We start from the raw sequence: 26,630 nt of genomic DNA on the forward strand, positions 1-26,630 counted from the left end.
ATAGTAAAGATCAGTCGAGGGGTGATGATGCTAAGCCGGCATTATGGGATAAGTATTCTAGTATTTTTCTTGATCACTTCTTTCCACAGGAGTTGAGGGTGGCGAAGGCAGAGGAGTTTGTGAATTTGAAATAGGGGAGAATAATTGTGAAGAAATATTCTTTAAAATTCCATTAGTTATCTTGCTATGCACCAGAGCTAGTATCTTCTAAAGGGCTAAGGAGAGAAGGTTTGCTTTGGGTTTGTCTCGAGACTTGGTGTTGGAGTACAAGGCTACATTATTAAATAGTGATATGGATATCTCTAGGCTTGTGGTGTATATGTTGTATGTTAAGGATGAGAAGAAGAAGCAAATGGAAATGGGGGAGAGACAAAGTAAGAAGTTTAGGTATTTAGATCAGGGTGGAGGTCAGCATAATAATGGTAGAGATAGTAGGAAGTGAGGTATGAAGAAGGCTTGGGGAAATTTTGGTTCTTATTCCACAGCCAGTTCCCCATATCCTAAGTCATCTGGTGATTGCCACTTTCAGGCTGTCAATAGGTTTAAGGCACAAGGTGCCTCATCTCATGCTAGTAGAGCCCAGTCAACCCTATCTTATCCTCCTTGTAAATTTTGTGGAAAGGTGCACCGTGGTGTTTTTGGTTAGAAGAGGAATACGTGCTTTAGATGTGGCCAACCTAGTCACATTTAGAGGAACTATCCATCAGCAAATGTTGCCACTGGATCTAATAAGGTTTCTAATTTCTACTTCTTCAGATCTTGCATCAAAGGGTGCTACTTTTAGCAATGATACTGGTCGAAATCGCCTGTATGTTCTTGCCACCCGTTAGGAATTTGGGGAATCACCTAATGTTGTTATTGTTATGTTATAACTATTCTCTCGTGATATGTATTGTTTGCTCGATATAGGGTCTATTCTTTCCAATGTGACCCCTTATATGGCTATTCATTTTGGTTTTGGTCCCAGGAGTATTTCAAATCCCTTCTCTATGTCTGCCCAGTGGATGATTTTGTGGTTGCTAGAAAAGTCTATAGGTGTTGTGTTGTGTCTATATTTGATAGGGAGACTTTGGTGGATTTGATTGAGTTGGATATGCTGAATTTAATGTGATCTTAGGGATGGATTGGCTTCATTCGTGCTATGCTTCCCTTGATTGTCGGACTCGAAAGGTCAGTTTCCAATTCCTAAATAAATCGATAATTAAGTGGGAAGGGAGTTCCCTAGTACCTAAGGGAAGGTTTATCTCTTATCTTACAGCCCAAAAACTGATTTCCAAAGGGTGTTTATACCATCTATTTTGGATTAAGGATTCTAATTCAAAGGCACCCTATCTTCAATTTGTTCCCATAGTTAATGATTTTCCTAAAGTCTTTCCTGCTGACATTCTCAGAATTCCTCCCGATAGGGAAATAGACTTTGGGATTAACCTTCTCCCAGATACTCATCCTATCTTTATTCCTCCCAATAGAATGGCTCTAGCTGAATTGAAACAACTTAAGAAGAAGTTGAAAGATCTTCTTGATAAGGGTTTCATTCATCCTAGTGTGTCTAGACTAACGTCGGCGAAATATGTATAGATAACGTCAGTTGAATAAGGTGATAGTGAAGAATAAGTACCCTCTCCCTAGGATTTATGACCTCTTTAACCAGTTTCAGGGTGCTAAGTGTTTTTCTAAGATTGATCTTTGGTTAGATTATCATCAGTTAAAAATTAGGGAGACGGATATCCCTAAGATTGCCTTTCCTACCCGGTATGGTTATTATGAGTTTTTGGTTCTGTCTTTTGGATTGACTAATGCAGCAGCGACATTTACAGATCTTATGAACTGGGTATTCATACATTTCTTAGATTTATTTGTGATTGTGTTTATTGATGATATTTTGGTGTATTCTAAGAGTGAGGAGCATCATGTCAACCACTTCTGTATAGAGTTGCAAACTCTAAAGGATCAACGATTGTATCCTAAATTTTCTAAGAATGAGTTCTGGTTAAGCGTTGAGACCTTTCTTGGTCATGTTGTTTCTAGTGAGAGGATCATGGTGAATCCACAGAAAGTTGAAGCGGTCAAGAAGTGGCCTAGACCCACGATACTAACCAATATTCGGAGTTTCTTGGGGTTAGTCAGGTACTATAGGAGGCTTGTGGAGAGTTTTTCTACTATTGTTGCTCCGTTAACTAAGTTGACTTAGAAAAAGGTAAAGTTTCTGTGATCTAATGCTTGTGAGGGTAGTTTTGAGAAGTTGAAGAAGGAGTTGACTTTTGCTCCGATTTTGACCCTGCCTATGGGTACAGAGGATTTTGTTATCTATTTAATGCATCGCATGTGGGATTGGGTAATGTGTTAATAAAGCATGGTAAGGTTGTGGCTTATACTTCTTGGAATCTTAAAGTTCATAAGAAGAATTACCCAATGCACAACTTGGAATTATTGGCTGTGGGTTTTGCCTTAAATATTTGGCACCAAAATTTATATGGAGTGCATGTTGATATCTATTCGGATCATAAGATCCTGGAGTATATGTTCACCTAGAAAGAGTTGAATCTCAAGCAAAGAAGATGGCTTGAGTTGATCAAGGATTGTGATATGAGTCTTCACTACCATCCAGGAAAAACTAATATTGTTACCAATGCTCTTACCAGGTTGTCTATGGAAAGCTTATCTCATGTAAATAAGGATAAGTGAGGATTGGTGAAGGATATTTACCGATTGACTAATATTAGAGTTCATTTATTGGATTCTGAGGATGGAGGTATGATTGTTCAAGAGGTGGTGAAGTCATATCTTAGTATTGAGGTGAAGAAGAAGTAAGTTCTGGACCCTATCTTAATTCAAATTAAGGATAATGTGGGCCAACAAAAGTTATGGCTTTTGAGATTGGTGGTGATGGTATCTTGAGATACCAAGAAAGATTATGTGTTCCTGATGTAGATGGCCTGTAGAAAAGGATTTTAATTGAGGATCATGAGTCAATATATACGGTTCATCCTAGTTTAATAAAGATGTATCATAATCTGAAAGATATTTATTGGTGAAATAACATGAAGAGAGATATGGCCAATTTTGTGGCTAAGTGCATGTTTTGTCAGCAAGTGAAAGTTGAACACTTAAGGCCTGGTGGGTTGTCTCAAGAGATTGAGTTGCCCATATGGAAATAGGAGGCGATCAATATGGACTTCGTTATCGGTCTTCCACATTCTTAGAACCCGTTTGATTCGATTTAGGTCATCGTGGATAGGATGACTAAGTTTTCTCACTTAAGTGAAGTTGATCATTCAGGAGATCATCAAGTTGCATGGTGCTCTAGTTTTCATCATCTCTGATTGAGGTATGCAGTTTTCTTCTCACTTTTGACGTTCATTTTAAAGAGGTTTAGAGATTAAGGTGAACCTTAGCACCACTTTTCACCCTCATACGGATGGACAAGTGGAGAGGGATATTTAGGCTTTGGAGGATATGCTAATGGCTTGTGTGATTGAGTTTGGCGGTAGTTGTATTGATCACTTACCTCTCATCGAGTTTGATTATAATAACATCTATCATTCTAGTATTCAAATGGATCCATTTGAGGATTTATATGGTAGGAGATGTCATTATCCTATTGGGTGGTTCGAAGTTGGTGAGACTAGATTATTTGTTCTGACTTGGTTCATCAAGCCATGGACAAGGTGAAGGTGATTAGAGATAGGCTTAAGACCACTCAAAGTTGCAAAAAGTCCTATGCGGATGTGAGGTAAAGAGAGTTAGAGTTTGATGTCGATAATTGGGTGTTCTTAAAGGTGACACCTATGAAAGGAGTCATGCGGTTGGGAAGAAGTAGAAACTCAGTCCCTATTATATAGGACTATACTTGATTTTGAGAAGAGTGGGTAATGTTGCCTATGAGCTAAAACTGTCTGCATGTTTGGGTTCTATTCACCTTATGTTTCATGTTTTGATGTTGGAGAAGTGTGTTGATTATCCTTCCTTGGTTGTGCCCATTGAGAGTGTTGGCGTTTCATATTCTTTATCATACGAGGAGGTCCTAGTGGAGATTTTGAATAGAAAAATTCATAGATTGAGGACGAAGGAAGTCTCTTTGGTAAAGGTCCTTTGGAGGAACTAAAAGGTGGAAGAAGCTACTTGGAAAACTGAAAAGGATGAAGGCTAAGTACTCATTCATGTTCCATGTGTCAGATAAAAGTGCTTAAGGTATAAATTGCATTTTCTCCCATTACTTTCTGAGTTTGTCATTGGATTCTGGTGTATGCTTTCTATTCTCATGCACAAAGTATCCTAACCCATCATTCGGGGATGAATGATCCTTGGGGGGGAGTAATGTAACGCCCTTAAAATTTCTATCATTTTACTTTTGACCCTCCCATATTCGAAACATCGATTTTTGACTTAAATTGTGTTTAGGTATGTTAACAGAGTCGTTCGAGAGAGTTTTAGAATTTTTGGAAAGGGTTTGAGGCTATTTTGAAATTTTGAGGTAGTAGGCCTCCGAGTTTTTAGCATGCCACGGAGGTTAGTCTCTAGGATTTCAAAGTGGCAAGGGGGAAGTGTGCCTCTATGATATTGTTGTGTCACTGAGGCTGCCGTTCGTGACATTGGCGTGGCATGGAGGATAGCCTCTGTGATATTGGCGTACCACGCCAAGGTGTATTTTTCATGCAATTTTTAATTTATCCACTTGGGATGAGGGACTTTTGAGTCTTTTCACCCATGTACGACCCTTAAACATAAAATAAGTTTATTCCTATTATTTTTTCAAAAATCAATTGCACTCTTTCACTCTCAAACTTAAAACCCAAGAAAAGCTTAAGGGTTTCACTGTACATTCATCTTACGGGATCTAAGCTCCAAATTTCTTTTGAATTCTTGTGTGTCTAAGGTATGTATCTCTTCCCTAAACTTGTTTTACATAAAAACATGCATTACATGGTTATTTATGTGCATTTAAATTTGGATTTTGATATGGGTTGAGGGTTTTGGAATGGTTGATTCTTAAATTATTTTTCCATGGTTTTTATGAATTGTTCATGCTTTGAATTGATAGGTTTTGAATTAATTGGGTGCGTGGGTATGGGAAATGGAATGGGGGTTGAGGCATTCTCCCAATTTTATTATTTTGGTTTGAAACTTGGTTTGTGAAATTGTGTTTCCTTAACCCACTTGTATAATTGGCTTTGAAATATGATTTGTCACTTGGTTTAACTTAGTCCCTAAGCTCTTGCATTGCATAAATGGTTGAAAGGATGAAAATAGATTTGAAGGCCTTGTTGTCCATGTTTTTTAATTTTTAACTGGAAGCTCAGGGGTCAAGGCATTTCCCGAGTTGATTTGATATACTAAAGGGGTTGAGGCATTCCACTAACTTGATTTAATTAACTAAAGGGGGTCGACGCATTCCCTTAAGTTAATGGAATTGAAATGGCATGATATGAACTTGCAAGTGTAAGGGTATGTCGATACCTATGATGTGCCTTAACTAATCATTCCTTGGTTTAAATGGATGGGTTATGAGTAAATGTTTTAATTGGGGTTAAAGGAGTTGTGTAGCCAGCTGTGAAGGTAGATATCCTAAAAGACCAAAATTGGAAACTAACATTTGCCAGCGTGAGGGTTGGTCTTCAAGATCGTGTTCTTGTGTCACACACTATATATATATATATATATATATATATATATATATATACTGGATTGACGTGGGGTTGAGATGTTCCCTGGTCTTTTCATGATATCTCTGGTTCATGCAGCTACCACGCATTGGGGCCTATCTAGCAAGAAAGGTTGGACCTATATATCCTGTGGGTGATTTTATGATGGTTAAGCCATACAGTCCAGGCTAAGGTTTTACTCTCATGCTAAACCTTGTTCCCTATCTTGACATATTATATATATATATATGTGTGTGTGTGTGTGTGTGTGAATGTGTGCATTTACTTTGAATGATTTTTAACTGATTTAATCATGGCATTACTTTATCTCTTTCTTTAGTTATATGTTGTCGCTCACCTTGCTAACCGTCTTCGGACACTGTATTCCCATGTGATGCAGCATCGAAGTCACTTTTGCTTTTCCTATATAGTAATAGGTAATTCTTGAATTGTTCGCAAGTCAGGTTGAAGTGGTGAGCCTCCTTGTTTTGTAAGGCCTGTTACTTCATGGTTTAGTTTATGTCATAGGTTGTTTCTTTGGTTTTCTTTTATATATTGTCGGGGGGATGTCCCAACTTAGGATGTCCTTTTGATACTAGAGGCTTTGTGGATTACTGTGGATTAGGGTGTTGTTATGAAATCTTAGAACCTGGTTTTAGTTTATTCATTTTTCTTATGTTTATTGGTTTGCTTCTGCTGTTACTAGATATATTGTGTTCTGATTGACAAGGTGAAGAGGGTGGTATCAGGTCCTCGGTAGACTTGAGATACCGGTCACGGCCAGGCCCTGATTTGGGTCGTGACACATCTTGGGGTTCTCCTGTCTTGTTTGTGAAGAAGAAGGATGATTCTATGCGTATATGTACTAACTATTAATAATTGAACAAGGTAATGGTCAAGAATAAGAATCTTCTTCCATGCATAAATGATTTATTTGACCAGCTTCAGGGTGCTAGTTGTGCCCAAGTACATACGCAAGTGTACGTGGTCAACCAAGTAGTAAAGTGACTCTTGCAAGCTGAATATCGATCCCATAGGGACTTAGTGAGTAGCAAACTATCCAATTCAAGTGTTACTATTAAAGCTTAAACATATGCAATTTGTAACCAATATAAGTTTTGAGTTTTGATTTTATAACCTAATTAATCAACATAACAATGATATGATACTTGGATTATGAACAATATATGGAGAATTCTAGGGTTGAGGCATTTACTTCACATTCATGCATAACTATAGTTTATAGTTGGTGTTTGTGTTTATCGTGATTGTTGATATATGGGGTTGATATTATAGCTTCAGAATAGTCATCCTCTAAGTCATCTATCCAAATTAATCTCATAACTACATCGTTAAGCAGGGATATGAGTCTTGAATTTGAATACATTAAGATATCTTCTCGTTTCATTAACCAAGTAGGGCATTTAGGTATATCCTTATCTTAACTGCAAATTATTCTTTCACAATTAACCCATAATCAATTAAAGACATGATCCACACTCCCTATGCTCTTCATTCCGCCCCCCACTCTTGTGGTCAATTCGTTTTGAGAATATAATTTATCCTAAAGTTTACAATTCTTAAGACAAGTAAAACAAGAATGCAAGAACAATCACATGACTAGATAAAAATATATAACACTTTAAAACATACTTAAGAAATCATGTTGTAACCTCAACCCTAGAACGAGGGTGTTTATCCACTCATATTTATACAAGGAATCTCCATAACCGAGTTCATAACTTCAAACTCAAGAAAGAAAAATAAAAGAAAAAAGAACCCTAGTTCAAGCTCCTTGATGTCTGCTTCTTCTCTTCAATTTGTGTAGCCTCCAAAAAAAATGGGTAAATATAGCTATGTACTTCTTTTATAGCCCAAAATTTTGTCCATAAGCAGCCCCACACAAAATTATACAAATTGACCCCTTTTCCCTTAAAATAAGTAGAAAACCAAATCCTAGTCGATTTAGGAGTGTGTATGTGTTAATTTTGTATGGTGTAATGATCCCACGTGTTGAAGCATTTCAATATGTTTATATATCCTCTTAGTCGTCCAAGCCAAATCCCGTAAGGATTGGTACAAGTACTACATGATTTCTCAAGGTGATTTTCATCACTTGCTTTATATTCTTTGTATCACTAGGCAAACTCCCTTGAGGTCTTGTATTTTGTGCCTAAGCTAACTGGCCCAAATATGTCTCTAAATTCTTCTAAACTAGTTGCTGATTTTTTATTTTCGCAGACATTTGTTCTTGGTTGGTCAAAATCTTTTTTCAAAGTCGATTCTATATTGATGGCATGAGTATTATTCTGAATGCCTTGCTGCTACGGAAACTGTTAATGTTGAACCTGATTACTTCCCCAGGAGTTGTTGGATTGACTTTTCCAGTTAAGGTTGTAGGCATTACCATAGTTTTGAGTACCTCTTCGTGCATTGCCCATAAAATTTATTGACTCGGTATTTGCTCCATGTAGGTTTGTAGAGTGAACACTACCGCCACAAATTTCACACCAAGTATGACCCTGCTGATTGCATTAACCTGAGCTTGAGGTTGAGTCAAACCTAACTTACTGAATTGTTCCATCATTTAGTTTTGTTGTGCAGTCAAGGTTGTGATACTATCTACATCGATCATACCATAGGCTTCTTCACCGCACTTCTTGATACATCAACCTACCATTTAAGAATTACCTTATGCAATTTGATTAAGGAGAGTATACAACTCATCATAGATTTTCTACAAAGCCTAACTATCTGCAATTGAATCTAGATAAATTTTTATGTTATGGTCAACTCCTTCAACAAAAATGTTAGCTAATACCTCATTTTCTGAGAAGTGACTTGAATCTCTCCCATTCATGATAAAGATTCTTGTCTGCCTTCTGCTTGAAATGTAGGATCTCACTCTCAACCTTACAGTTTTGCCAAAAGGAAAGAATCGAATGAGGAACTTCTTTACCAAATCACCCCAAGTTGTGATTGAGTTTATACAAATAATTTTTCTTTCTAATAAAAATTCTACCAATAATACACCAGCATTCTTTCTTTTTTAATCAAGATCGTCGTCACCAAGCAGATCAGAGCATAACCGATTCTGTGGCACAAGATGCGCTAGTATTACAAAGGCGGGAATGAGTTCACCACGTCCGAATAAGATACTCAACCGATAAAAGAGAAGATATCAGTGCAATAGATACAGAGATACGATAAAATGTCTTCATTCGATTCCATAGAAGAAAACCGAGAAAACAAGCAAATAAAAAGAGCATTAATCAACTGATAGAAGTTCCTATGTGTAGGTTGATGAAAGCATAAAGACTGTATTAAGTAGGCTTGGTAAAGAAAAGAACATACGTGAAATAAGAGCTAGATGAATGAGAAGAAAAACTCAATCTAGCTATTATTGAGCTCATCTCACCTATTCTATTTCTAGGTCCTGCGGAGGACCTCCGAGTCCCCATTGATTCTTATTAGATTTTAAAATTGCTAACTATTCAAATCTTATGCCTGATATCATGGAAATATTTTGAAAGCAAACTGAATGGAATTGTTACTTTCCAAAAATCGGCTTTAATTGTTATTACTTTTACAGGAGCTATGATGTTATTGCTCATCCAGACTTACCAATCTTGGCTAGCTTATTTTCCTTGCGCTAAGGCCCCCAGTGGGAGGCTTGCATGATGGGCTATTAGCTCAGTGGTAGAGTTCAATGTTTAGTTTTTTGTTTACACAATTAAATTCTTTTTGACTGTTAGTGGACACCTACTACTTTTCACCTCTTTAATACTTTAAGAAAAAATGTTTACAGGGGCCAGAAAGACTCAGCCATAGGCATTTTTCTAGTTTTTCGATCCTCAATTATAAGTTTTCGTTGACCACAACCTATAGAAACCAAGCTATCTACCTGTGGCACCACAACTTGGGTGAACTTCCATCACCAAGTGAGATGGTCAAAAATATTATTGACTGCTTTGCTCGCAAAAGCTGCCTATAATGTCAACAAACCTAATGGCCCTACGGCTAATTTATGGTACTTAAGGGCTTAAATTTTATACCTTTTACCATTTTTTTGCTTTCCCCAATAATGAGAATAGAAAGAGTGTGAGCCTCACATAATTTGTAGAGACTCTAGCAGGAATGAATGTGTCACTAATCTCCAAGAAATTCCATAAGTGGACCTGTGGATCCTTATGTGACAAGCCTGTAAACTGTCCATTGTTGTTTAATAATTGCATCATGTTCTTCTTAAGCTTAAAATGACCTCCTTCAACTAGTTTGTTAATGTTAAAGGTAACATTAGTTGTAAGTAGGATTTCCACTTCTCGCACTGTCCTACAAGCTAGTTGTTCATCACCCACGACTGCAGGAATGGTCTCTCCTTGTTAAACTTGTGGGATTGGATAGAGAAGTGTTATTTCAGTCTATAATTAGTACAAGCATTGCTCGAGTTTAGGATGGAGTTCAGCCAATTTTCTCTCCTTGCCAGCCTAATTATAATTCCAACATGTAGCTATAAGTTCATAGATGAGACCAAGTTTTCAGCACTTATAAAGTAGAAATTAAAAGGTTGCTAACTTTTCAAGTCTCAATCAATGACACCAAGAACTTATTCCATCATCTATTATAGCTCATTTGTAGCTTCAAATATCTTTAAATTAACCTTTTTTAAGCTCTTGCACATGCTCATAACAACCATTAGAGAATACAATAGTTTAATCTCATCAAACTCAAGAATAAGCACAACTCAAGCTTAGTTTGACTAATTAACTCGTCTAGCCTTGCCTTTGTTGTTTTTACTCTTAAATTGATTCAAATGAACCTTAAACCACCTAAATAAGAGGATTATCATACAAATACACCAATATCACTAATTATTCATATAAGCATGCTAAGTTATCCTTAAAACCAAGATAAACATATATATAATGGCACTTATGTGTACAAATACGCCTAAGATCAGGGATTTGGTGTTTTTCAAGATTGACTTGAGATTTGGTATCACCAACTGAGGGTTAGAGCATTGGATCTTCTGAAGATGGATTTTCAACCTTGGTATGGGCATTATGAGTTTTTGGCCATTTATTTTGGGTGACCAATGCCCCAACAATATTCACGGAGTTGATGAACTAGGATTTTAACTGTATCTTAATTCTTTTGTGATTGTATTTGTAGATAATATCTTAGTTTATTCTAAGAGTGAGACTGATCATGTGAGATACTAGAGGACTATATGTCAGAGGTTGAGAGATGAGAAGTTATATGTTAAGTTCTCCAAGTGTGAGTTTTGGTTGGATTATATCTCCTTCTTGGATCATGTGGTAACTAAGGATGGTATTATGGATGAGCCAGCCAAGATAGGAGCGATTTATAATAGGTCTAGACCTACTTCTCCCACTAAAATTCAGGGTTTCATTGGTTATTATCAATGTTTTTCAGAGGGTTTATCTTTTATTGTGACTCTTTTGACCCCGGTTGACTTAGAAGAAGATTGTTTGTCAGTGGTCGAATAATTTTGAGAAGAGATTTCAAAATCTCAAAAAATTGATGACTTCGGCACCTAGTTTGACTTTGCCTTAAAAGAGCATATGTTTTATCGTATTCTATGAAACTTCTAGTATTTTCTTAAGGGTTGTGTTGATGCAGGAATGTACAATGATTTCATATGCTTCTTATTAGTTGAAGCTTCATGAGAAGAATTATCCTACCCATAACTTAGAGTTGCAGTAATTATCTTAGTGTGGAAGTTATGGCGGTATTACTTGTATAGAGTCCATTGTGAGATTTTATCCGATTATCATAAGCTTCAATATATTTTTACCTAGTGAGATGTTAATATGAGGAAAATTCGATGGCTTGAGTTGTTTAAAAATTATGATCTCACTATTGTTTATCACCAAGCAAGGCTAATGTGATTGTGGATACCTTGAGCTGGAAGACAATGAGTATGGGGATTTTAGCTCATCTGTTGAATCAAGAGCAACCTTTGTCTTTGGAGGTTCAGTCCTTGGCCCAACCAGTGGCTTAGGCTCGATATTTCTTTGTGTAACGCCCTAAGTCTGTACCCCGGACGCTACACGGTGCTTACAACCCCAAGGGACCATAAGCTAACCCATGACTGATATCTACTGTGAGCACAGAATAATAATACTGTAATAATGTGGAAAAATAGGCTGAGATGCCATAAGGTTCAAAATCTGTAATATGGATAAAGAATATCAACTGTAATAATAATTTACAAAACTGAATATTGTTTGAAAGTCTAGTCTGAAAAGCCTCTAACTGAACTATTTGAAAGTAGATTTAATGGGAAAAGCCCCTAACTAACTCCGACTACTAAAATACTAATAAATTGAAATAATAGAACAAAAATATATCCTCAATAGATGAGGACTCACTACTGAATCTGTTACTACTAACTAAATCTATCTATGCACGATCAGGAACCTGAGCGTCCGAACCTATGATATGAGATATCATAGCGTAAAGAAAGGGTATGTGTCAGTACATGGAATGTACTAGTATGCTAGATGAGGTAAGGCTGAATGCAAGGATTCATATGCATGAACAATAACTGACTGAATAATATAGAGTAACTGAATATGAGAGTACATGGATAACTGAACTGCTGTAAATACTAAGTATGCAATACTGTGCATATACGTGTATATATATTGTTTTTGAGCTTTTATTAAAGTTGAGTACTGAGTTCTGATACTGAGTAACTAATAATCTGAGATTTATTGATAACTAAATTACTGATACTGAGTGACTGTGTCTGACAGTCCTGATTTTGTAGACCTAAACTGAGTTCTATACTAAGACTAAAACTAAAATTATGGGAGGTAATCATCTACGACATGCCCCTTTTCTGTATAGATTTGGGGTCAAACCTGTAACCCCAGTTGGAAAGGTGTTAGTACCGTGCCACGGGTAAATACAAGCTGAAAAAGCACCCTTATCTGGCAGATACTCTAATAAGAATAGTGGTACCCTCACCTGGCAGGTTAAAACACCTCATCAACCCTCAACTGGCAGGTTGATGTCTCAACCTATGCTGGCTACATAGTTTTGGAACGCAAGGACTGCTTCTAGGGATCACACCCTCTACTGGCAGGTGAGCCCCCATCCTTGGGTTCACTTGGTGCTGAAACCTACTCCCAACTGAATAGACATTGAACTGACTATACTGAGCTGAACTAGACTGATATTGAGTTTCACTAAGTTCTTAAACTAACGAAGTTTACTGAGTTATGTAACTAACTGAGAGTGCTACTGATCGTGACACTACTTAGACTAATTTATAACTACTATAGCTCTAGGTAAACGCTAGATTTTTGGGTATTAAATACCCCCAGGACTCGATAGCATGAAAAGTAAAGTAAAGCATGGAATGATCTTAAGAAACATAACAATGTACACTTGTCCACAATTCATTCATAGAGATATTTTATCAAACACTTGTAGGGCATAAGCTTGTACATGTATTAGCATGTCAAGATTTCACCATTTAATTCACATGGACATTCTATCGAACACCTGGGGAACACAACTTAAGGCATATAATCATGGATAACATATAATCATTGTAACTACAACACCCAAACTTGCTAATTCAAGGATTATAACATGGGAATTAGACAATTCAATATACATGCTATTTCAATTTCATGGATTATATAACTAATCATGGATTGAAACTCAATTAATGTCATAAACATGAATACAATCCAATTTCAAGCATGTAAATCATGAATCAATAAACTTGTAGTTTTAAAAATGGATTCTTGGACTCTATGGGTGAGAGGAACCCATAGATGAATACCTAAAATACTTGAGAAGAAAAGTTTTTGAAGGTTCTTGGAGGAATTCTTGAGCTTTGTTCTTGATTTCTCGAAAACTAGGGTTTGCTAATTGAGAGAGAATGATTTTTAATTTAGGTAAAAGTGAGTAATAATGGCCTAATTTGATTTTTAGGGATTAAATCCCGTACCTGGACTGATAAATTTATGGGAAAAAGACTTATTTTCTCCTGGACGACTATAATACCCCATATTTTTCTAGCTTAATTTAAGTCTTAGTACATGAGTAATCCTATATAAAATATTTAAAATACTCAGTATTTTTCCGTTTAGATCCTACCATTGCATAGAAAATTTAATTAGTTTTTCAACGATATAAAATTAGCCCAAATCTGATAACTGAATAAGAAGTTATGGTTATTTGTAGTTTCAGTCATTAAACACCGTCATTCAGGCCAGTAGCGCATCGTGGAGTTTGTTAAAATTACAATTATTAGTTTACAGTGTTGCTTCGAGATATTGGCACGTCGCGCCAAGGCTCATTTTTACATTTGTCAATTTTCAGTGAGCCAACAAGATTGTACCGCGTCGAACCAAGTTTCCAGGTCTCATCCAATAATGCAAAGTGATTCAACTGCGTCATGTTGATGGACCAATTCCCAGCTGTCCACTTTCCAGTGACACGGCGCAATAGTGTCGTGTCGCGCCAAGGTCCCAGATCATAATTTATTAGTTAATTTTTAGTTTTAAGTTCTGAGTTTTTAAATCATTCCAGGGATATTTGAGTATTTTCCACGACCCTAGTCAACCTTTAACACGAAATTCAACCCTAATTACACCATTATTCATTCAGTTTTCCCCAAATTAAATCATTCTCTCTCAAGAGGCAAAAAATCCTAGTTCAAGAATCAAGATCATTCCTCAAGAATTTTACCAAGAACCTTTAAGGATTAATCCTCTCAGGTATGTTAGATTTTCATCCATGGATCCTTACCTTCCATGGAGCCCAAGAACCCTTTTTCAAAATACAAGTTTTGGATTTCATAAATTCTATGTTTAAATTTAATTGTATCTATGTTCATGATGTTGTTTGGGTTTAAATCCATGATTTATTATAAGTTTTCATGAAATTGAAATAGTTTATGTGATGAGCTATATGTATTGCATGCTAAAACCTTGAATTTGAAATTGAGTATTGTATTTATGATGTTCATATGTTGGCCATTACCATGTGAACTAATCCATGCTCCCCATGTGTTTGTTAAATTGCCTATGTAAAGTAAATAGTAGAATCATGATAGGTCATTATGTGTTCCCAATCATGTACAAGCTTATTCCCTACAAGTGTTTAATGAAATGCTTATGTGATTTGACTAGTGAAAGCATGACATGTTATTATGTGATCCCATTCATGCACAAGTTCATGTGTATCCAGTGTTTGATAGAATGTCTAAATGAGTGTATTATTAGCAAGCAAGTATTGTTATGCCTTTATGATCATGCTATGTTTTATCTTTCATACTATCGAGTCCTGGGGGTATTTAATACCCGACAATTTAGCTGTTTACCTAGATCCAGTGTCAATCATAGAATCTCAGTCATGTCATAATCCGCAGTACTCTCAGTCAGTTACAGAACTCAATCAGTCGCAGAACTCAGGAAAACTCGGTAGACTTAGTATCAGTCCAATCCAATTCAGTATAATCAGTTTAGTATCTTTGAGTTGGGAGTAGAATTTAGCATCGAGTGAGGGCAAGGATGATGGCTTCCCCATCAGAGAGGCAGAGTCATTAGTAGCAGTCCCTTTACTCTAGAACTGCGTAGCCAGCGTAGGATGAGGAGTCACCGTCAGATTAGGCTTAACTCCGCCCAAGTATCACCCGTCAGTTAGGTTTGGCATCTTGGTTTTACAGTGTCTTTACCCGTGGCATGGTACTGACACTCTTCCATATGGGGTTATAGGTTGGACCCTAAATCCATTCAAAAAAGGGGCATGTCGGTTAGATGATTATCTTCCACAGTCTCAGTTTTAGTCTTCAATTTAAAATTCAGTTTAGTTTTACAGAATCAGGATTGTTAAACACAGTCAATCAGTATCAGTAAATCAGTTATCAGTAACTTCAAATATTAGTAGCTTAGTTATCAGAACTCAGTGCTCAGCTTTAGCAAAACTCAGTTACAGTCTATACTTATATGTACAGCATTGCATACTCAGTGATTTCTGTAGTATTAGTTATCCACGTACTCTTATAGTCAGTTACTCTATTTCATTCAGTCAGTTATTATTTATGCATATAAACCCTTGCATTCAGTCTTACCTCATTTAGCATACCAGTACATTCCCATGTACTAATAGCATACCCTTTTCTTACGCTATGATGTTTCATACATAGGTTCGGACGCTCAGGTTCCTAACCGCGTTTATCCAGATTCAGCTAGTAGTATAAGATTTAGTAGTGAGTCCTCATCTATCGAGGATATACTTTTATTTTGATATTTCAGTTTACCAGTAGTCAGAGTTAGTTGGGGGCTTGTCCCATCAACTCTACTTTTCAGACAGTTCAGTTAGAGGCTTTTCAGACTAGACTATTCAGATAGTATTTAGTTTAGCAGATGTCATTATCATATGTTATTATTTTTATCAATTTTTAGATTTGAACCTTATAGTAATGCAGCCTATTTTTCATATTATTTAAGTATTTTTATTCAGTGCTCACAGCATATCATTCATGGGTTAGCTTATGGTCCCTCGGGGTTGTAAGCACCATGTGATAACTAGGGGGTAGTCTCAGGTTATTACAAACTTGGTATCAGAGCCTAAGGTTCAATAGAGTCCTAGGGAGTCTGAAAGCTGCATCTAGTAAAGTCTTGTGCATGGATGTGTAGCGCACCACACTTATGGACAGGAGGCTATGAGATGTTTCTAGGAAAAATTTCCCTTCTTTCAGTGTTCATGTCATGCGAGTAAGCATAAGATCAAGTTAAATTCCCAGTCTAATCATTTTCTTTGTTTCGATTACAGAACATGTCTCCCAAAAAAACTAACGGAGGAAGAAAAGGAAAACATTCAGCACCTCAGCCCATTCGGGCAGATCCCTTGGACGAGCATGTCTCCTATGAAGAATTCAGAGTTGCTTTCACTACTTTATCCAATTCAGTAGTTGTTCAAAATAAATTTGCAGGCTATTGTCCTACATAGGCTTTTGCGTCACCTTCAACAAAGTGAGGGAGGGGAGAGTAGGAAAAAAAAGAGAAAGAATAGGAGGGCTAGAACAAGTTATTCTAAGTCAAGATCAGGGGGTAGTAACCGTACCCAGTTTTGTCAGAGATTCTCAGCCTCAGTTTCGCCTTCATCCGGTGATCCAGTGCCAAAGTTTTAAAATATCAGTCAAGATAGCACGTCACACTCTAAGTCTCAAGGTGGCATAAAAAGAGGTCATACCCACCCACCTTACCAGAAATGTGGTAGAAATCATTAGGGTGTGTGTAGGGTTGGTAGTGATGTGTGTTTAGGATGTGGCGAGTTAGGCCACAGAGTCTGAGAATGTCCTAAGGCTAGTCCATGAAGTCAGCACAATCGTCCTTTAACTCAGTTCGGTCACCCGAATCAGCAGGGCGCCACTTCCAATGCCGCCAGTGGGCAACGCCTAAACAGGATTTATGTACTTCAGTCCAGAAAAGATTAGAAAAGTTCTCTTGCTATGGTCACTAGTACATTATAGATCTTCTATTTACATATTCATGCCTTATTAGATCCAGGAGTTTCTCTGTCTTTTTAAACTCCTTGCATAGCATTCAACTTTAAGTCAGAATAAAAATCTTAACTGAACCTTTCTTAGTGCTTAACTTAGTAGGTAAATATATTCTAGCCAGACGAGTACACAAAAATTTCTCGGTTACAGTATTTCAAAAAATCCCTTCAGCTAATTTCAGTAATGGAGCTGTCCCATTTCAGTTTCTTAATGAACCAGTCCTTGACTGAAGGGGTAGTACCTCAGTTTCAATTGATTTAAGTATGGATGTCTAGATTAGACCAGTAGAAAGAAGAGTTGAGAATTCTAAGTTAGTCAGTGTTGAGGTTGCTATATGATGATTGTTAGGGCAATAGAAAGCTAAGAATCTTGTATCAGAAGGAAGTACTAGCAATGGATATTACATTATCAGCAGTAGTCCTTTAGAATGAGTTTAGTGTTCATAAGTATTATTATATCTCAGGCTCTAGAGTTAAGTGGTTTCAGTTTGATTTAGAATTTATTAAGGGGGTTCATGGACTTAGAATAATGGCTTTAAGCTAAGGGAGAGATGGTATCACAAGTAACCAAGTCAGACTCTCAGATTTTAGTAGTAATATCAGTATATATAGAAAAGCAGTGAGAGAGGTTGATGCCCAACCCATCCTTACCTTAGTGCAAAGGTTTGCACTTCAGCTATCATGATATCTACTCACGCAGTACATGTCAGCTCTATGATCATAGCTCCTGTTCATGCACATTATCAAAAATCATGTATGCTTACAGTTTCTAGTATAAGGAGTTCCAGTTTCCTCAACGTTATGAATCATGTTCCATGAATACAGAAACTCTAAACTCAGGTTATGCAGCTTATGACTCATGTACTCATGCCTTACAGTATGCTCAGTTCCCATGACTTATGCTATACTCCTAATGATCAGCCAAATTTAGATTTCATCATGATATCCTCAGCTTATACCTCTTGATAAAATTCATGATATTAATATTTTATTCCTCAGGCTTCAACTAAGTGTTAAGTTCCATATAATGTTCATTCATGCTTCAGGTCCTCATGTTTTAACCTTCAGTGAACTCTCCTTATGAAATAATATAGTGATGAGTAGTTGCTTAGATGAGAGAGAGTAAGCATTTTATGTTAAGAAAAGATTATTGCATATTGGTTTTACCCGAGGCTGTATTTATAAAGATAGGCTTGAATGTCATATTAGTGTGCGGGTGAATAGCTAGCAAGAGGTTGTATTTCGTTATTGGAGGAAAAATTAGAATTCTTCTTGAGATAAGAAGTTGAGAAAATGTAGAGTGTGAGTGTACATTCAGATCCTCGATTTATGCCAGTCCCATCACTTAGCTGTCAAAACTCAGTCCCAGTCTCAGTTCAGCATTCATCTCAAAACTCAATCTAGTTTCAAGTTTGCTTGACCAAAGCATACAGTTATTAGTTATTCTGTTGTCAGTATCTCAGTATTTTAGAATCGTGTTATGCACTTAATCCTGCATTCCTAGATAATACCATTTCCATAAATTTATGCTCGGTTACCTCATGTTCCTCAATCAGTCCTTACCATATACATAGTACTCTACAGTTTCAGTCCAGTTATTCAGGTTAAGTATAGTTCAATCTTGCATGACCAGTATTTAACTATCAGTCATCCAGTTAATCAAATAAGTTAGTATGGTTACGCATTCATGTTTAGTGCCCATATGAATATTTTCAATAGTCTCAGGTAAAGTGTTGTATTAAGGTGGAGGGAAGAGAGTATTAGAGAAATATGTCTAAGCGTGAAAATTTGTAGTTGCAGTGCATAAGGCTTAATAACTCCTTCTTAGATGATGTTTTGTAGGCCTCGCCTCATGTTACAAAATTTTAGCCATGTTGCGATTTTATTCAAATGTTTTATTCAGCCCATGCCAAGATTTCTTGTTCCTTAAAGTCACTAGAACTCTATAGAAAGAGTGTCAAGAAAATGCTCCAGTCGAGTATAAGTTATCAGCATAAGTTAGTTCATAAAACCAATCATCAGTTTAGCAATCAGGTGGACAAGTTTGTACGGTTTTCCCCCTTTTCAGCCCAGTCACCTTATCTGAAGTCTCACGAATATTCCCATTCCTAGATGGGGCAACCAGGTAGTTGTGATTTTAGCCCATTTCATGTATCATGACTCAGTTTCAGATCTCAGATATTCAGTCATGAATTAGTTCGTAGGTGCCCCATGCATCATCTCAGCTTTTTCTTAATATCTTAACCAAGTCAGCATTCTTTGAGGGACATAATGTCCCAAGGGGGAAATGCACTATAACTCCCGATCTTTCATGTCCTAAATCTTCCAGTTTCTCTTTATGTAATGAGATCTAGTTTGAAGTAACGGGTACTCATATTTAACCTTTTTATTCCGATCTCAACCGCATGACCATTTCCATGTTACGGCAGGTATTCAAGAGCTTAGGTCAGTTTATGATATTCAGTTTATGTATCACGTTTCAGACTCAGTCATTTTCTCATGTTCCCGTCCATACACGTTCAGTAAATGATCTCAGGCTCATTAGTATTTTCAGCTTGAGAAAACAGCCTTCCTTAGCTTTACTCAGTCCCATGTTCAATTATAGCTATAAACTTAGTATTCCTTAACATATTCAGTCATGAATTCATGAATCAATTCAGTCATGTATTCCATGCATCAGATATGCATGTTCAATAGGAGAACTCAGCTTTTTAGTAGTTCGGTCATGTATTCATGTTTCAGTGTACATGTTCAGTGTGTAAACCCAATCTATCAGTGTTCCTCAGCTTAATCAGTCTCATTTGAGGATGAATGTTCTCAAGGGGGAGATATTGTAATATCCCGTATTTTCCTAGCTTATTTTAAGTCTTAGTACATGAGTATTCCTATATAAAATTTTTGAAATACTTAGTATTTTCAGTTTAGATCCTGCCATTGCGTAGAAAATTTAATTAGTTTTCCAACGGTATAAAATTCGTCCAAATTTGATAACCGGATAAGAAATTATGGTTATTTTAAGTTTGAGTCATTAAACACCGTCATTCAGGCCAATAGCGCATCGCAGAGTTTGTAAAAATAACAATTGTCAGTAGGAATGTATAGACCAAACCGTCAAGTCAAATCAAACAGAAGAACCAAACCAAATCGAGAAAAAAAACCCGTTTTGTGTCTTGGTTTTGTTGGTTTGGCGTTTAAAAAAATAAAACGACCATTCTTGGTTTGGTTTGGTGTTAACCAAAAAAAATCAAACCGAACCCAAATCAAACAGACATAATATATATATAAATATATATATATATATATATATATATGTGTGTGTGTGTGTGTGTGTGTATATGCATGTATATAATTTAACTTTTTATACATAAAATATTAATTATAATCTACTTTTTAAATTATTTTCAATTAGTTTTATTAATTTTCAATATTTATAAAGTAGATGAATATATATATATATATATATATATATATATATATATTCATATTTGGTCCTTTAAGTTGTAATATTTATCCATTAATTGCTAATAAAATGATCCAAAATCCAATATAAACTTAAAACCTAAACTTTTCACTCTTTATCTTATTTTTTAGTTTCAAGAGAGTTTTTCGCTCCTCAATTTTCATAATTGTTGTTTTTCATTAGCACATGAATGAAAATATACTTGATCTAAACTTCAATCATAATATAATAGTAAAAAGTAAAGATTATAAAAAAAATTGAGAAAAAATAAAAAAAAAAATCGAAAGAACCGACTAAAACCTAAACCGGAAAACCCAATTTTATGTTGGTTTAATTTGGTTTAGAGTTTTAATAAACCGACATAATTGGTTTGGGTTTTTTTCAATAGAAAACCAAACCAACCTGACCTATGTATACCCCTAATTGTCAGTTTCCAGTGTTTCTCGGCGATATTGGCGTGTCGCGCCAAGGCTCATTTTCACGTTTGTCAATTTCTAGTGAGCCAACACAATTGTAATGCATCGCGCCAAGTTTCCAGGTCCTGTCTATTATTACAACTTGACACTGCGTCGCATTGATGGTCGTATTCCCAGTTATCCACTTTCCAGTGACACAGCGCGAGAGCACCGCATCGTGCCAAGGGCTCAGATTGAGACTTTTCATTTAATTTCCATTTTAAGTTCTGAGTTTTTAAATCATTCTAGGGGTATTTGAGTCTTTTCCACGGCCCTAGTCAGCCTTTAACACAAAATTCAACCCTAATTACACCATTATTCATTCAATTTTCCCCAAATTAAATCATTCTCTCTCAAGAGGCAAAAAACCCTAGTTCAAGAATCAAGGTCATTCCTCAAGAATTTCACCAAGAACCTTCAATTATTAATCCTATCAGATATGTTAGATGTTCATCCATGGATCCTTACCTTCCATGGAGCCCAAGAATTCTTTTTTAAAATATAAGTTTTGGATTTCATAAATTCTATGTTTAAATTTAATTGTATTCATGTTCATGATGTTGTTTGGGTTTCAATCCATGATTTATTATAAGTTTTGATGAAATTAAAATAGTTTATTGTAACGCCCCGAAAATGGGTCCCAAAGCGTCACACAGTGTTTAAGGCTACAAGTAGCCCCAAGCTAACCCTTTGAGCATGCTACTTCAGATAATAACTTGCTTAGAGATGAAATAGACAAATTACGGGCACTGTTATATCAAATCATAAGAAATACTGCGAAAATACTTTGTCCGAACAACCATAATACTGGAAATCTCGACATACTAACAATCTGACAACTAGTCTGACAAAGCTTTTACTACTCAAGAACTAGAGAGCCATTAGGACAGGTCCTCAACTGACACATACTTAACTGGAAAGAAATTAACAACTACTAGATAAATTGAATATCTAAAGATAACCGGTCCTCGAACCATGAGGACTCACCACTGTGGAGATATAGATAAAGGCACTCAGGGATCACTAACGAGGCTGGGATGGAGCACCTGAACCTACATTATGAGACAATGTAGCACACAGATGTATATGTGGATCAGTACTTTAGGAATGTACTGAACATGTGGGGTGTATGACAATAAACAATTAGTATCACAAGTCTTAATAGAAAACATGCATGCTATAATAGATGACTTACATAGCTTGAATAAAATTCTCAAAAGTTGTGGTTAGGAATAGATAATAGAAATCACGTGAGTCATTTTACTTTATTCTGGATCTATATTATTTTTTTGTTCTCAACTTGTAAATTAGATGAAATCTTAAAATATCAACTTTTAGGACATAAGCTATAATCTCATGAAAGCAAGAAACTTCTTGGGAACTTAATAATCATGACACTTGAAAACTTTAGGAATCATAGGGTCATAGCCTTCAAAATCAACATACCTTCAAACTTACACTTTTAGGTTAAGGATAGTAACACTTCTTTAAAACTCAAGAACTTGATACTTTAGGAACTTTAAGACTTGAGACTCTATAAAACTTAAGAGACTTTGGGACACTTGGGACTCGGGATTATATAACCTTAGGAGTTTCTTCTAACCAACATAAACCATGTGAGCTACATGGAGTCCAACGTCTTGACCACGTTGGGGAGAGCTGTTCTATCCTTACCATTGGAGTAGAACCTTTAACTTTTAGTGATCACTAGATTAACCCACTTGGGGTAATCAGAAACCTACGAGGGCACGTAGTTCTGGGGCATGAAACCTTAGAATCCAGCCCAACTTGATGCTAAATACTACTCCCTTACTTAGCTCAGAACTTTAAGAAAATCCACCTTAAACAATTCAACAATATGTAATAGGGGCTAATATGCCTCCCCTTTATCTCAAATCAAAAAAGTAATGTGGATTTCTTTCTTAGCTTAGGATCAAAACTCAATTCTTTTCTTGAAATCTTGATAGACTTTTCATCAAAGTTTTAAAATCTCAACAACATGGAAATATAAGTACACTTCTTGGAGTATCAATAATTCATCCTCAAAGACTCACAATTTCACAATAAAGTTCAACTCATGACAACAACTTATAGTAATGTGCAATTTATATCATGAACTCTCAATTTATGTCATAATTGAAAAAAATAATCATGCAATTCAGGACTTGAACAATTCCATAATCTCATAAACTTGAAATGTAGCAAAATAATATGAATTCATCATGGAAATATGAAATTCTTTAAGAAAATCTAAAACTTTTGGGCACAAGAACGAAAGAGTGTTCTTGTTCAAACCCCACATACCTTAAAATTAAAACTTTGAGTGAGGTCTTGACTTTGGGTTGCTATTCGTAAAATTAATGGGTGCTTCTTGTAGCCCTCGGAATAGGGGTTCCAATTCTCGAAAAATTAATGAAAACTAACGGTTAACTTTTGAGTTCTCTTGAAGTTGGTGTAGAAACCCTAAGCTATGTTCTTGGTGGCTTTTGATGAAAGTATGAATAATATGGTATTTTGGGTGTGTAATCTAATGTTAAAGATGATAAAGGAGTGGGAAATACCAACTTTACCCTTAATGAGACGGAGAAAAGAAGCTGAAAACTGGGCATAAAGGCTATGTCCTGGGCGGCGCCTTGCCTAGAGCCTTTGCTAAGGTGGGCGGCGCCCCTTAATATCCTTTAGCTACTGGTTTGGCACCCCAAATGTGCCCTAAATGGATTCTGAAAATTCCAAAACTCACCCGAGATACCTTACGACCTTGCCCCATCGTAACGCAATAACAGAATCAAGAAACAGTGGTTGGGAAGGTCGCAAAATAATTCATCAAAGTTAGAGGGCTCAAAAATGAACTAAGTGTTGGAGCACTTAGCTAAAATTCTAAGTGTTAAGCTTCTTTTAACTTGCTTCGAAGGCTTTGACATTGAGAAAACTTTACGGGGTCTTACATTTATGTGATGAGTTATATGAATTGCATGCTAAACCCTTGAATTTGAAATTGAGAATTGTATTCATGATGTTTATGTGTTGGCCATTACCATGTGAACTAATCCATGCTCCATAAGTATTTGCTAAATTTCCTATGTAAAGTAAATAGCAGAATCATGACAGGTCATTATATGTTCCAATCATGTACAAGCTTCTGCCCTACAAGTGTTAGATGAAATTCTTATGTGATTTGTCTATTGAAAGCATGACATGTTATTATGTGATCCCATTCATGCACAAGTTCATGTATATCCGGTGTTTGATAGAATGTCTAAATGAGTGTACTATTAGCAAGCAAGTATTGTTATGCCTTTATGATCATGCTACGTGTTATCTTTCATGCTATCGAGTCTTGGGGGTATTTAATACTTGATAATTTAGTTGTTTACCTAGATCCAGTGTTAGTCACAGAATCTCAGTCATGTCATGATCCGTAGTACTCTCAGTCAGTTACATAACTCATAGAACTCAGTCTGTCGCAGAACTCAGGAGAACTCAGTAGACTCAGTATTAGTCTAGTCCAGTTCAGTATAATCAGTTTAGTGTCTTTCAGTAAGGAGTAGGATTTAGCATCGAGCGAGTGCAAGGATGATGGCTTCCCCATCAGAGAGACAGAGTCGTTAGTATCAGTTCCTGTACTCTAGAACTGCGTAGCCAGTTGTAATACCCCATACTTCTACCTAGCTTAAATTCATCCTAAAGATGTTAGAGACTTGCTTTAAAGACTAATCCACTTTTATACATCTGTTATTTTCAATATTTTAACTTTTTATCATGTGAAAAATTGAATAAGCTTTCCATCGATACTAAATTTTCCCAAATCCGACACCCGGCAAAGAGTTAAAGCCTTTTTAGTGAGACCGTGTATCACCTGAGCCATCAACGCATCGCGAAGCAGGCCAAAACGGCAATCATCAAAATCAGTAAGCCTCCGCGATTATGGTGCATCGCGCCAGGGCTCAAATTCAGAATTGTCCTTTTTCCAGTATCTCAGCGCGATGTCTCTGTGTCGCGCCAAACGTCCAGGTCCCATCTAGTATTGCAATGCGATTTCACCGCATCGCACCATCAGCCCAGTTCTTAGTGGGCAATTTCCAGTGACACGGTGCGATAGCACTGCATCGCGCCAGCGTACCAAATCAAGAGATTTTGACAAAAATCAAAAGACACGTCTAGGGTTAAATAGGTCTTTTTCCATGATTTCAGTTCAGCCTTAAACATGAAATTTAACACTACATGACCTAAGGATATCATTATTCACTCTATTTTTTCCCAAATTGAGTTTCTCTATCTCAAACCAAGAAACCGTAACTCTCAAATTCAAGGGTCAAATCACAAGAACTCTCCAACAGTCCTTCAAAATTCACTAACTCAGATATGCATAGTGTTCATTCATCGACTCCTTTCGTCCATAAAGTCCAAGAATCTCTTTTCAAAGTTCAAGTATATGGATTTTTATGAATTCCAAGTTGGGTTTGTTTTTGTTCATGTTGATAATGACCAATTGAATTCTAATCCATGTTTGGTGATAAATTTTATGTGGAATTAGTTATTATATGTGTAGATTCATGTGAACCCATGTTTTAAACCCTTGAATTGTGCAACTAGAATTGAATCATGATGTTTACTTGGTTTGCAATGTAGCATACATATACTATGCTTACTATGTGTTTGATTAAATGCCTATGGGAAGGAAAAGTGTCATATTAGTATAATAATATAAAATCCCCATTCATATACAAGTTCATGCATGTCAAGTGTTTGATGAAATGTCTTAGCCAATGGATTTTGGATATGTGTGTATCCATTGTTGTGCTTTAGAATTTATTCCATAAATTACTTTTATGATATCGAGTCATGGGGGTATCTAATACCCGATAATTAGCTGTGTGCCTAGAGCCAGTGTCATGTTTTCACGATATCCTCAGTCAAGCCATGTTCAATAGAATTCAGTCAGTCATGTGACTCAGAAAAACCCAATAAACTCAGTAATCCCAGTAATATCAGAAAGCCCAGTAATTCAGTAATTTTTATAGAATTTCGTCAGTCAACAGAACTCAATGAACTCAGTCTAGTTCAGTTCAGTTAATCATGTTCAGTTTCTATTCAAATGGGAGTAGGATTTAGCATAAAGTGAACCCAAGGATGAGGACACACACTGACAGTTAAGGGTGTAATCCTTAGAAGCAATCCTTGCGTTCCAAAACTATGTAGCCAGCATAGGTTGAGACATCAACACTGATAGATGAGGGTTGATGAGGTAGATAAACACTGTCATATGAGGGTCCCACTATTCTCTTTTAGGGACAATATCAGATAAGTGTTGATAATGCTCAAACTACACTCTTGAATGGGTGTAAACGATCGTTGTCAATATAAAACCCAACTAGGTTGGGGTCGAATCCCACAGGGAATATGATGTGAACTCAAGTTGTTTACGATTTAATTCACTGATAGTTTAGCATCTCCTGAAATAGGGGTTTAAGTTTCACAAATAATTGTTTGACACTTTGATTTTGATGTTTGTAACCAAGATTT

This window comes from Capsicum annuum, chromosome 2 (assembly GCF_002878395.1).
Source record: "Capsicum annuum cultivar UCD-10X-F1 chromosome 2, UCD10Xv1.1, whole genome shotgun sequence".
NCBI classification, from domain to species: Eukaryota; Viridiplantae; Streptophyta; class Magnoliopsida; order Solanales; family Solanaceae; genus Capsicum; species Capsicum annuum.